General features: G+C 40.5%; 1 protein-coding gene and 1 non-coding gene across 2 annotated transcripts in view; one reads left to right on the forward strand and one right to left on the reverse strand.

Moving 5' to 3' along the window:
- The first annotated feature begins 2,058 nt into the window (after nt 1-2,058).
- The window catches only part of MGA (MAX dimerization protein MGA), a 151,829-nt gene continuing 141,791 nt past the window's right edge, over nt 2,059-12,096 (forward strand). The window contains exon 1 of the mRNA XM_065941005.1: nt 2,059-2,103. The gene's annotated coding sequence lies outside the window, so the exon portion shown is untranslated. The remainder of the gene's footprint in view (nt 2,104-12,096) is intronic.
- Nucleotides 5,802-5,905, reverse strand: LOC136172747 (U6 spliceosomal RNA). The gene has a single exon (XR_010664094.1). It is a non-coding gene; the product is annotated as a U6 spliceosomal RNA (small nuclear RNA).

Genomic DNA, 12,096 nt, shown 5'->3' on the forward strand with positions numbered 1-12,096 from the left:
CCTCTAGCCATCTCTATATTATTAATATCATTATTTTACTTCAATAATGTCTACAGTTCAGCATCTTAAAATGACAGATTAAGAGGAAAAAAAAAACCCTTGAAATGAAAGTAGGAGATAATGTAACAGTTTGTACCAACAGATGGGCACCAGCCACCAAGGAATCTAAAAAAGATCTGCAGTGTAAGAATCTGTTGGTGTGCCTCTAGCACTGTCTAGGGGAGAAACAGAATAGTGGTGGAAAAAGGATTCAAGAATATGCTGTATTGGACACAAGATGGTGGTTAAAACACAGCCTTTACCACTAACATATATTCACAGCTATACAGTGCCTCCTATTCACCAGGGACTGTGACAGGTGCTCAAAATATGTTTTATTTTGGAATCATCATGACAATCCAAAGGCTAAGTTTATTGGCCCCAAATCGAAGTTAAAGGAACTGAGGATTAAAATGTTAAAAAAAAATCTGTTCAAGGTCAAAGTACAGAAAGTGGAGAATTGCAAGTTCACTCAGATGGGTCTGATTTCAAGGCCAGAGCTCTTTTCACTATAGTCAATGACCCCAACATAGTTGTGCGTCACAACTGCTTGGGTTTTTTAGTTCCCACTCAAGACTGTCTCAGAAGGTGATAATATTAGTATAGTACTTTTCTCTCAGGGTTGTTGGTCACATTAAAGTATACTGGACTGTTTGATTAACATCAAGTTTAACATTGATAGGCTATTAATTTAATAGTTTTAGTACATGTGATTGTCTAATTTCCTTTCTTTTGATTTCCTCGTCAGAACATAATCTTCTGATAAGTAATTAGGCTTATCAAGTAAGTGCCTTGAAACCAGAAAAAGGTGTGCAAAACAAATTTTGGCTTGATAACCGCATTATAAATTAACACACTTAATTTCTACCTTATAAATCATCATTCTTGAGTCTGAGCAGTGCTAGTCAAATTCCTCCAGTTTAATCATCCCTTTGTTAACCGAAAAAACAAAGTTTTGAAATCAGCAAAGCTGAAGAATGGAGTTAGAGCAGAACAGATACGAATTGTTTTAATTGGGAGTAGAATATCAGTTTTTTGTTGTTGTTGTATTTGTTCTGGAGGTCAGTTTCGTGAATACAATACAAAATTAAGTCATTCAAATGCAAGACCACCTTTTCTCATCTTAGTAGATGGTGTTTTTTTGGCTTCAATACATCATAGCTAGATTAGGTTGAAACAGAAAATGTAGTAGGGCTACATCTCTGGCTCCTTTAATATTCCTCCTGCTCCTCTCACCTCCACTTTCCCCAACAATAGTAGTATGTTTATCAAGAAAGGTCTGGTCTTATGTCCTCAAAGACATTCTACTTGCTAGAGGGGTTTACAGTAAGTTGTACCTAAATTAGCATTCTTCCCCTCCTGCTACCACAAACTTCAGATAGTTTGCTTGTAGGCAAATAATTTTTTCTTTTCAATATTCAAAAAGGCACTCAGCAGGAACTTACCAAATGCATTCTCCCTGAAAAAAAGTTAAGCGGTTTCCCTAAAACCACACAGATCAAACGAGTGGGGGAAGGGAGACTGAAAGTGCTTGTTACACCCAGTCTCGTTCCCATAATTACCCAAACTGCCTGCATCCCCGCCGTAGGACAGGGCTTTCTACGGGACAAGAAAGGAAAACCAGTGAGGTGAGAGCCAGGAAATCGGGAGAGGTGCCTTTCCCGGCATGCTCTGCAGCACACCGAGGGGCGCCAGACATATCCCGGCGTGCATCGGGGAGCGCCCAAGGGCGATGGTTCCCGGCTCCTGGAGGGGCACGCGAAGTTAAAGCGGTAGGTGTGACCTTACTTAGTTTTGAGACCCTGCTTTCTCGTTTCCACTTTAGGAATGTAATCTCATAACGGCTAAGAAGGAGGTCTTCTAACTACCCTCCCTTTCCGCGTGCGAACGACTTTCGGCGCCGCTTCGAGCACGGTGCCAGGTGATTAGCGGTTAGGGGCGGGCCTGAGCTGATCACGTGATCAAACCTGGCCTCCAATGACTAGCCGGGTGTTCCAGCAGCGCGAGGATTCCCGGACCCGTGAGCGGAGCGGCGCGTGGGCCCGCTGCGGTCGGCTCTGGCAGGTACGCGCAGGCGCCCTGGTTGCCACGCGCCCCGTCTGTCCCCACGCGCCCAGCGGCGATTACTTGGCGCGAGGTGTTAAGAGTCTGTCTGGTTTTTTTTGAGGGGGGGGCAAGGAAAGGGTAGGGGGCAATGGCGTCACGTGGACGCCACAGCCAATCGCACTTGGAGGCGCACCCACAGCTTTCCCCGGCGCCCCGGGGTGCGACGTGTTCAGTGAGGTTCGGCTCTCCCTTGCCGGTCCCAGCACTCTTTCGAAGCGCGTGTGCGGCCTGTAAAGTCTGGCCGCGGGTTTTCGTGGCGTCCTGCTCCGCTGTGAGCACGGACGACAAGTTCTAGGCAAAATGGCTGCTGGAAAGAGTCTCCTAGTAGGGGGAGCGCTGGGGCCGCGTGAAGGTCACATGACGAGGTTGGCAGCGCGTGCTCCTGGCGCGGGGACGGGGGAGGGTGGAAGGGGAGACGAGCGGCCAGTCATGTGCTCTCGATTGCGCCGTTCCTAGGTTTTCCAGCGCTTTTGCTCTGGCCCGACTGGCTGCTTTTACTCCTCCCACCTCGAAGCGTGGCAAGCGTCGGGGAGAAGCTGTGTGGTGTGGTGGATCGAGCACGGTTCTGGGAATGAGGACACCTAGGGTGTAGGCCTTTGGCTGCTTTTGCAATTAGCTAGACATGTTCTAGTCCTGGGGCTTGTCCGGGTGGCTCAGCGGTGAAGAATCCGCCTGCCAATGCAGGCGACGCGGGTTCGATCCCTTGGTTCGGAAGATCCCCTAGAGGAGGAAATGGCAACCCACTCCAGTATTGTCTGAAAAATTGCACGGACAGAGGAGCCTGGCAGGCTGCAGCCCACAGAGTCGACCTGGGCTGAGCTCGCTTTTACGTTGCCAGTCCTGGCCTCTGTTTCCTCCTCGTACAGCTCTGCATAGGAGGTTGTTATTGTTATTTTAGAAGGTATATGACCTCTACCTCATCCCAATGTCATGCTGATAGCAAAACCATTAAAAACAATCATTGTGAGATAAGCCGGTCTCCCGGTAGGAGAAAACCCACAATAGTCCCCCTCCCTCCAGCCTTTCAGTGATGTGGGAAACTTGGAGGTAACTTGTTACAATATTCTGGACACGTCTGTCTATAGTTAGCAGTAGCATATATACTTTGTACCTGGCCACTATCTCATTTGAAAAGTATTTTGTTTTAGACGTCTAGTCCCTCTGTGTTTTTTTGGAAAGAAATCAAGAGGGAAGTAGTAGTGTCATAATTGTGGAGGTAGGGAAACAAAAGGAGTTAGAGGGCATGTGCTAGTGCCCCAAAACGCTGACTAGAAAGAAGTGATTTTCTCCACTTGGTGGGCCAGTCTTTATAAAAATTTTGAGGCTTCCTACCACCAGCCTTTGGTGTTTTTCATAGTTCTCTGCTCCTAGTGTCAGTTCTGCGTTTTACCAAGGGTCAAAGTTTTAGTGAAATGAAGCAGGCATACATTATATGTTTTTCATATCATTGCCTATGCTTTATAGTACATTTGGTGTATCTTGAAGAGCCTTTTGAATTTTGTGGGTGCACAATCTGGAAAACATTTATTGAACAATCATGATAATATTTATCACTTTTGAACAATTACACTAATAGTTAACATCTTTCTAGCCTGGTACTTTATATGTCTTAATTCACTTAGTTCTCATAACAAACCTGTGAGTTAGGTACTACTATCTCCATTTTACCAATGAGGGAAATAGCAACAGAGTAGTTAACTGGCACAAGGTCATATGGCTGATAATTTACAATTCCAACCAGAATTCTTTTCGAAAACTTGACAAAATGAGTCTAAATTTCATTTGGAAGAATGAGCTTATAAAGTCACAAAATTTTGAAAGAAGAAAATTAAGTGGGGACTTGTACTATTGAATATACAAATAAAGCTATGGTAATCAAAACAGTAAGTGGTAACTGGAATAGACAGCACTGGGTCAAAAAGACTAGTGTTATACAGGTGACATTTCATGTTAGTTGAGAAAGAATTTTGAATTTATGTTGAAACAATTGGCTAACCATTTAGAAAAAAAATGGAATCCTACCTTAAAATGTAAATAAAATCTGGGAGTTCAGTTCAGTTGCTCAGTTGTGTCCGACTCTTTGAGACCCCATGGACTGCAGTACGTCAGGCTTCCCTGTCCATAACCAACTCCCAGAGCTTACTCAAACTTATGTCCCTTGAGTCGGTGATGCCATTCAACCATCTGCCATCCAAAATCTGGGGGAATTAAGTATAAAATATGAAGTCAAAATTCCTGCTTTAAGGAAGAGAGAAACAGATGATGAAGAAGAAGATGGTTAGTGAGACCCCAAATAACTTGCAGGAAAAGAACTGTTCAGTATTGGTTGGACTGCTGACATGAATTTTTAGCTGTTTTTCTTAAAGGTAACTGTGATACAAACCCCAGGACACCCACCTACCCAGTCACCCAAAGAGCCAAAGAATAGTTCCCATGACATTCCACCTTTCTCCATTTAGTCCCTCTTGGAAATCCACCACCAACCTTGGGCACTTCACCCCAACAAATTTGTAAGAGTTGTTAGGTTTTTGTGTAAGACTTGCTGTAGCATGGATAACTGTGATTGCTGAGTTAGCCGTCTGTGGCTACAAGAGGTTGTCACAACCTTTTTTACTTTCTGTGCAACAAAGAAGCTTTGTAAATAAACTCTTAACATTTAAAGAAAAATTACTGCTTTAGAAAAACGGATAAGCAGTTTTCTAATCTTCACATAGGTTGAGCTGTTCTAAGCATGATTGCAAAGGCAATTATGACTGATAGAATTCTGATTGATAGAATTATTATGTAAAACAGCCTCTAGTTGGCAACAATACCATCAAGTTAAAAGACAACTTTACTCATTTAGTATTCATTTGACATATTTATTGAGTGTGTTTGATGTGCCAGGCAGTTTTCCAGGTGTAGGGGAACCAGTGATGACTAAAGTCAGGCAAAATGTGGGGAAAAAAATCTTTGTAGCAGGTTGGACTCAGAAGGTTACTTTGGTTGGACTCAGAAGGTTACTTTAGTGTTTAACGGATTGTCAAAAGACCTGAATAGATAGACTGCATGCATAGAGAAATAAAAATAACCAATAAAGATAAAAATACAGTATTTTCTACTTATAAACAACACAAAACAACTTCCCGTGCAGATTGGTATATATGTGATATAATGGTAGTATCTAATATTGGCATAGGAATGGGGAAATTGTCACACTCATACACTGTTGTTCATGGATATTTACTTTTGAACATCCTTTCTGGAGAATATTTTGGCCATACTTAATGAAAGCATGGGCATCCCAGGTGACTCAGTTCCAAAGAATCTACCTGCAGTGCAGGAGACATAGGAGACTTGGGTTCGATCCCTGGGTTGGGAAGATCCCTTGGAGGAGGAAATGGTAACCCACTCCAGCATTCTTGCCATGGACAGAGGAGCCAGGTGGGCTACACTCCATGGGGTCGCCAGTCGCCAAGAGTTGGTCACGACTGAGCGACTAAGCACACATTGAAGCATTAATAACCTATCACTAAGCTGCTCCTCTTCTTTATTAAGGCCCTAACTGGTAAGTTTGCAAACATATTTGTTTAAGAGTTGTCTTTTTTAAAAAAAATTAATGTATTTTTAATTAAAGGATAAGTGCTTACAATATTGTGTTGGTTTCTGCCTTGCATAAAAATACAGAACACTTCACGAATTTGCATGTCATCCTTGTGTGGGGGCCATGCGAATCTCTGCATCTTTCCCGTTTTAGTATATGTGCTGCTGAAGTGAGCACAATAGTCTTAAATAGTAGCAAAGAAAAACCCAAGAAAAATGTAAATTTTAAATAATGAGTGATTCAGCTACATAAATAAGATGCCCTCCTAGAGGGTTATGTCTTGTAACTAGTAGGCATGATAGAGATTTCTAGTAACGACTTGGAAAGCACATTGAAGCACATTACATATATTGTTAAGTGTAAAAAGCCAGTTTTAAAGTTATTTGTAGTGTGATCACATTTTTGTAGGAATATACCTCTGTGTTCATTTACGTAGAAATCTAAGATGGTTTATATCAAACATAAACTAATGGTGATTTTATTCGAATGATAGGATTTTTGGATGAGTTTAATTTAAAAAAAAGCTTGTTATTTTTTGGAACAGTTTTAGATTTATAGAAAAATTTCAAAGACAGTATAGAGAGTCTCTAAATACTGAATGCCCAGTTTTCCCTATTATTAATGTCTTATGTTTGTGTGGTGTATGTATTATAATTAATGAACCAAGATAACGCAATTATGAACTGCATAGTTTAATCAGTTTTTTTTTTTTTTAGTTTTTATCTACTGTCTTTTTTCCTATTCCAGAATTTCATCTAGGATATCATAAATACTTTCAAAAATTTATTAATGGTTTGTTGGCTTCCCTGGTAGCTCAGAGGTAAAGAATCGACCTGCAGTGCAGGAGATGCAGGCGAGTTGGGATCAATTTCTGGGTTGGGAAAATCCCCGGGAGTAGAAAATGGCAATCCACTCCAGTATTCTTGCTGGGAAAATCACATGGACAGAGGAGCCTAGCAGGCTATAGTCCACAGGGTCACAAAGAGTCAGGCACGACTAAGTGAGTGAACACATACACACACATATATGCTCATACAATGCTTTTTATGGGTGAAATTACAGGGAAGAAGATGTGAGGGGGAAAAGGGAAAGGAAGGGATGTAGGGAAAAAGTGAAAACAAACATAAGCCATGTGTGACCCAGATGGCCATAACTTTGTTCCAAACAAAGCTGGCTCCTTGTTCTTCCTAGTCATCTGCAGAGAGTTCATAGGAAATACTTGCCTCTCAGAACCTTCCATTACACAACCACAGTACCTTTTAATCATGTCCTCTTAGGATCCTCTTGACTATGCTAGTTTCGTGACTTTTCTTGTTTTCATGACCTTGACAGTTTTGAAGAGCACTGATCAGATGTTCCTCAATTGGGATTTGATGTTTTTTCCGTGATTAGAGTCAACATGACTTGTCACAATGTTGACCTTGATCACCTGCCTGTGAATTTGGTTTTTAAATATTTTTTTTTATAGGTAAAGAAACCTGAATAATAAGGAATGAGCCATGCTAGCATGTGGAACTTTTCAAGCAGTGGGAGCGACTACTAGTGCAAAGATTCTGGGGCAAGAATCAGTTTGAGATTTTCAAGGAAGTGCAAGAAGGCTGGTGTGCTAGAGTTTGGAGATTGCTGCAGTATTAATTGGTGGCAATGGTGGGGAAGAGTTTGGTAGTAGGAAATGATATTGAGAAGTTGGTGGGTCTCAGATGGTATAGAGCCTTATAGACCAGAAGGGCTTTGGATTTTATTCTAAGTGTGGTGGGATTCATTGGACAAGTTTTATGAAGAAAAATGATACTATCTAATTTATGTTTTTCCAAGATTGTTTTGACTACTGTAGAGGCAAGAGGGGCAGCAGGAGACCATTCAGGAAGTCATTGGAATGGTATGATGAAGTATGGTGGCTTTGGGTCAGGGAGGCAGTGATGGAGGCAGTGTGAGGGGAGGTCAGATTCAGAGTCTATTTGGAAGGTGGAATCGATAGAATTTGCTGATAGATTAGTTGTGAGATGCGAGAGGGATCAAAGATGAATCCAAGGTTAGCTAGAGCAACTAGTGTCACATACAGAGATGGAAAACTGGAAGGAGTTATTAGTCTGGGGTTTAAACCAAACAGTTTATTTGGATATGTTGAATTTGAGATGCTCACTGGATATCCTTCCCGGTGGTTCAGACGGTAAAGAATTTGCCTGCAATGCAGGAGACCTGGGTTTGATCCCCTGGGAGAAAGGAATGGTTACGCACTCCACTATTCTTCCCTAGAGAATCCTGTGGACAGAGGAGCCTGGTGGGCTGCAGTCCATGGGGTCACAAAGAGTCGTGAGTGATTAACACACACGCGGTATATCCAGGAATAGGTAATTGATTGTTCAGTCTGGAGCCCAAAGTCAAAGTCATGACTGTGAATATACATTTAGGATGTCATCAATACGTAGATGGTGTTTAAAAATCTGGGTCTGGTGAGGTCAGCCAGGGAAGTAGAGAAGAGGGCCAGTGACTGAGCCCTGAAGCTAAGCTGAAAGCATAGACAGAGAAATAAGTCACCCTTAGATTGTTTGTATTTACTGTGTCTTATGGTACAATATTAAATAAAACTTTTGAGATGATTGTAATGTGACTTAGGCTCTTCCTGATATATAAACTGATTTTTCAGGTTTTTGTCTCTGTGCTGCTTAAAGATTACTATTTTCTCTCCTTTACTTGGGGGCATAAACTCCAGATTTCATAGTTGAGCATGCCAGACCTATCACTGTTGAACTCTGCCCTACCTTTCTATCCTCTTTCCTCTTTATCATTCCTGTCATGCCCAACATGTTCTGCTGTGTATAACCGTCTGTTTGCCTGGTATACTCTTTCTACTTCTCTTCCTGCTCTTTGCCTCAAACTCTTGCTCAGTCTTCTGTGTGTAGCTTACATTTGCTATGTAATTTCCCTAAATTTCCACAGATAAAAGTTTGCTCCTCAGTGCACAGTACTTCCTCAGCTCTGTTGTTGGTACTTTAATTTATAACAGAATATAAAGTCTGTTAATATTGACTGGCTTTTTTTTTTTTTCCCTCTTGGTGGGTAAATAGTGTTTATTTTTTTTGAAAAAAATTTTTAAAAATTTTAATTGGAGACTGATTACGTTACAATATTTTGGTTAACACAATACAATATTACAATATTACAATATTTTTTGCCATACACTCACATAAATCAGCCATGGGTGTACATGTGTTCCCCATCCTGACCCTTGACTGACTTTTTTAATTCATTTGTTTCCCCAGTGTGTGGCATGTAGTAGATGCTCAAGCTAATGCTTGGAAAAAGTTTAGAAGTTTTGTTTTGGCAAAAGAGAGTAAATAACTAAAACTTTATCTTACAATACATGAACATATGGATCATTAGCTGAGATTTTTAGGGTTTTTTTTTAATGCCTAGTTTTGGTTTTAATGATGTTTATTGTGATGGAATTTAGCCAGTACAAAGTTTAATATTGTCAGTTAGGAGCCTTAGTTCAGAGACATTTTTAGAGTGGTTTAATCTCTAGAGTTGAATAATGCTTATTCTTTGAAGGCAAGGTATTATAATAGATTTCTTCTTTCATTTGCCCACTTTCACACCCACCTTCTCAGTAGTCAGGAATTCTATTTTAACATTACATATGTACTTTGAGCTCTTTGCTAAAGGAGAAACCCAATGTAATAAATCCAGTAGAATCAGCAGTACCCACCCCAGGAATGTCTTTAAACTATTGCATAGAGACAGACTTAATGGTGTGAATTGTAGGTGTGCAGGTTTCAGTCTGTGAGCTCAAGTAGGGTTAATTATTCTGTCATTCAATTGTAGGTATGTATTAAGCACCACCATATATGGGCTCTGTATGGGGTGCTGTGGGGGATGCACAAAAGAAAAGTTCTGGTTCCTTGCACACAAATCCCTGACAATTCAGTCAAGGAATTGAAACATAACATTAAAAAGGAGTTTAATCTTAACAAGCGGTGTATCAGTAAGTGCAAAGTGCTGTGTATAAATCAAAGACTTTGCATTTCTTAAGCCCATAATTATATTTGCAGAGATATATGGTCTTATCTTGCATCTGTTTCAACATTTTGACCTGACTTGCAAGCTCTACATTTTCTCCTGTCCTTTAACAAAATTTTTAGTTTCAAAAAGATATTACTGATTTGACTCTTTGATGTGATGAAAGCCCTATATGAGAAGAGTGCTCTGCCAATGCATTGCTTTCCAACATTTTATTCTTTCATGCCTATAAAGCGAATAGGTAATTTGAAAAGGTAGAATGTTATTTACCCTTTGTAAGTGTGACAGAGGCATCTTTTTATAGTTTTGCTATATGGATAGGTTTCCTTAGACATATTTTCTCCTTCTGCCTAAGGCTGAAGGGGTGGGAGCAGTTGAGGGGGAGGGGAGAAGTGTATAGAACCTAGAGAAAAAAATGTGTGTGTATGAATATGAGTTTAAAAGTAGTTATTTTTGGATTTGAATTATGAAAGCAGTTTTCTTCTCATTTGAGAAGATATGAAAAACATAAACACAAAAAAGGAAATAAAAATTTCAAATATGCTACCTACCACTGTTAAAGAATCTGCCTGCCAATGCGGGAGGCGCAGGTTTGATCTCTGGTCCAGGAAGATCCCCTGGAGAAGGAAATGGCAACCCACTCCAGTATCCTTGGCTGGAAAAACTCCATGGACAGAGGAGCGTGGTGGGCTACAGTCCATGGAGTTGCAGAGTGAGACAACCTACCACTGTTAACCTTACTGGTATGCTTCTCGTCTTTTTTTTTTTTTTTAAGAGGCAAGTTTTGTTTTTTAATAAAATATTTCAGCTACCTTTAGACATGAATAAATAATTGCCTTTACATAAGGTGAATCTAGGCAAATTACTCTCAGTGCAGTTCTTCAGTAGCTTCTCATAGTAAATAGAATCAAGTTGAGACGAGTTCAAATTCTTTAGCCTAGCAGTATTTTACCTTATAGCTTTGGACTTCCCTGGTGGCTCAGTTGGTAAAGAATCCGACTGAGCCACCACAATGTGGGAGACCTGGGTTAGATCCCTAGGTTGGGAGGATCCCCTGGAGAAGGGCATGGCAACCCACTGCAGTATTCTTGCCTAAAGAATCTTCATGGACAGAGAAGCCTGGCAGAATGCAGTCCATGGGGTTGTAAAGAGTCCAACATGACTGAGTGACTAAGCACGTGCACCTTGTAGCTTATCTCATTTACTGTCTGTCTCTCTCAGACACATCTTTGTTAAATCCATACCACAGGTACTACTTTCAGGCCTCTAGACCAGGGTTTGGCAGACTTTTTCTGTAAAAGGCCAGATAATATTTTAAGTTTTTTGGGCCTTTTTTGTCTATGATTACTCACTTGTGCTGTGGTAGCATGAAGGCAACTATTGACAACATGTAAGTGAATGATCATGGCTCTGTTCCAGGGTACCTTTAATTATGAACATTAAAATTTGATTAATTTTTTTCAGCCATTAAAGAATGTAAAAACCATTCTTAGTCCGTGGGCTGTACAAAAAAAGATAGCAGAACATGGCCTATGGGGTTGTAGTTTTTGATTGCTGGTATAGACTACCATGCTTAATACACTTCTACCTGTATTCAGTGTTCCTTCCCCCAATTTTTTCCCCTAGGACAACTGTCTTGTTCAGAACTCATCTTAGAAGTCAGAGTCTCAGGGAAGTTAGAGTTCTGCTGTTCAGACCTCTATCATTGTATTTATTTGACTATATTAAAAAATTGTAATAAAATATAATGTAAAGTACACTGTTTTAACCAGTGGTAAGTATCCAGTTCTTTGGCACTAAGTGTGTTCACATTGTTGTGCAGTCATCATCACTGTCCATCTCCAGGGTTTTCATTTCTCCAGGCTGAAACTCTGTACCTATAAAATACTATTTTAATTTACCATTTTCCTCTCACCCTAGTCCCCAGCACACCATTCTGCTTTCTGTCTCCATGAATTTGACTACTACAAATACCCCACATAAGTGAAATCATACAAAATATTCAGTTCAGTTCAGTCGCTCAGTCGTGTCTGACTCTTTGTGACCCCATGAATCGCAGCATGCCAGGCCTCACTGTCCATCACCAACTATTAGGTTGGTACAAAGTAATTGAGGTTTTGGACTGTGAATTTTAAATCATTATAACTAGGTTCAAACACATCTTTATTAATCAAAATAGAAACCATTACAATCAACGCATTTTTGCCAATGAGAAATAAGTTCATTTATTCCTGTAGTGTAAAAATCCATGCTTCGGGATTTGATGATCTCTTGGAAAACATTTTCTGCCTCCTGCTGGATGTAGAAGCATTTTCCCTGAAAAAGGTTGTCTAGATGCTTGAAGAAGT

This window comes from Muntiacus reevesi, chromosome 7, assembly GCF_963930625.1.
Source record: "Muntiacus reevesi chromosome 7, mMunRee1.1, whole genome shotgun sequence".
In the NCBI taxonomy this organism is placed as follows: Eukaryota; Metazoa; Chordata; class Mammalia; order Artiodactyla; family Cervidae; genus Muntiacus; species Muntiacus reevesi.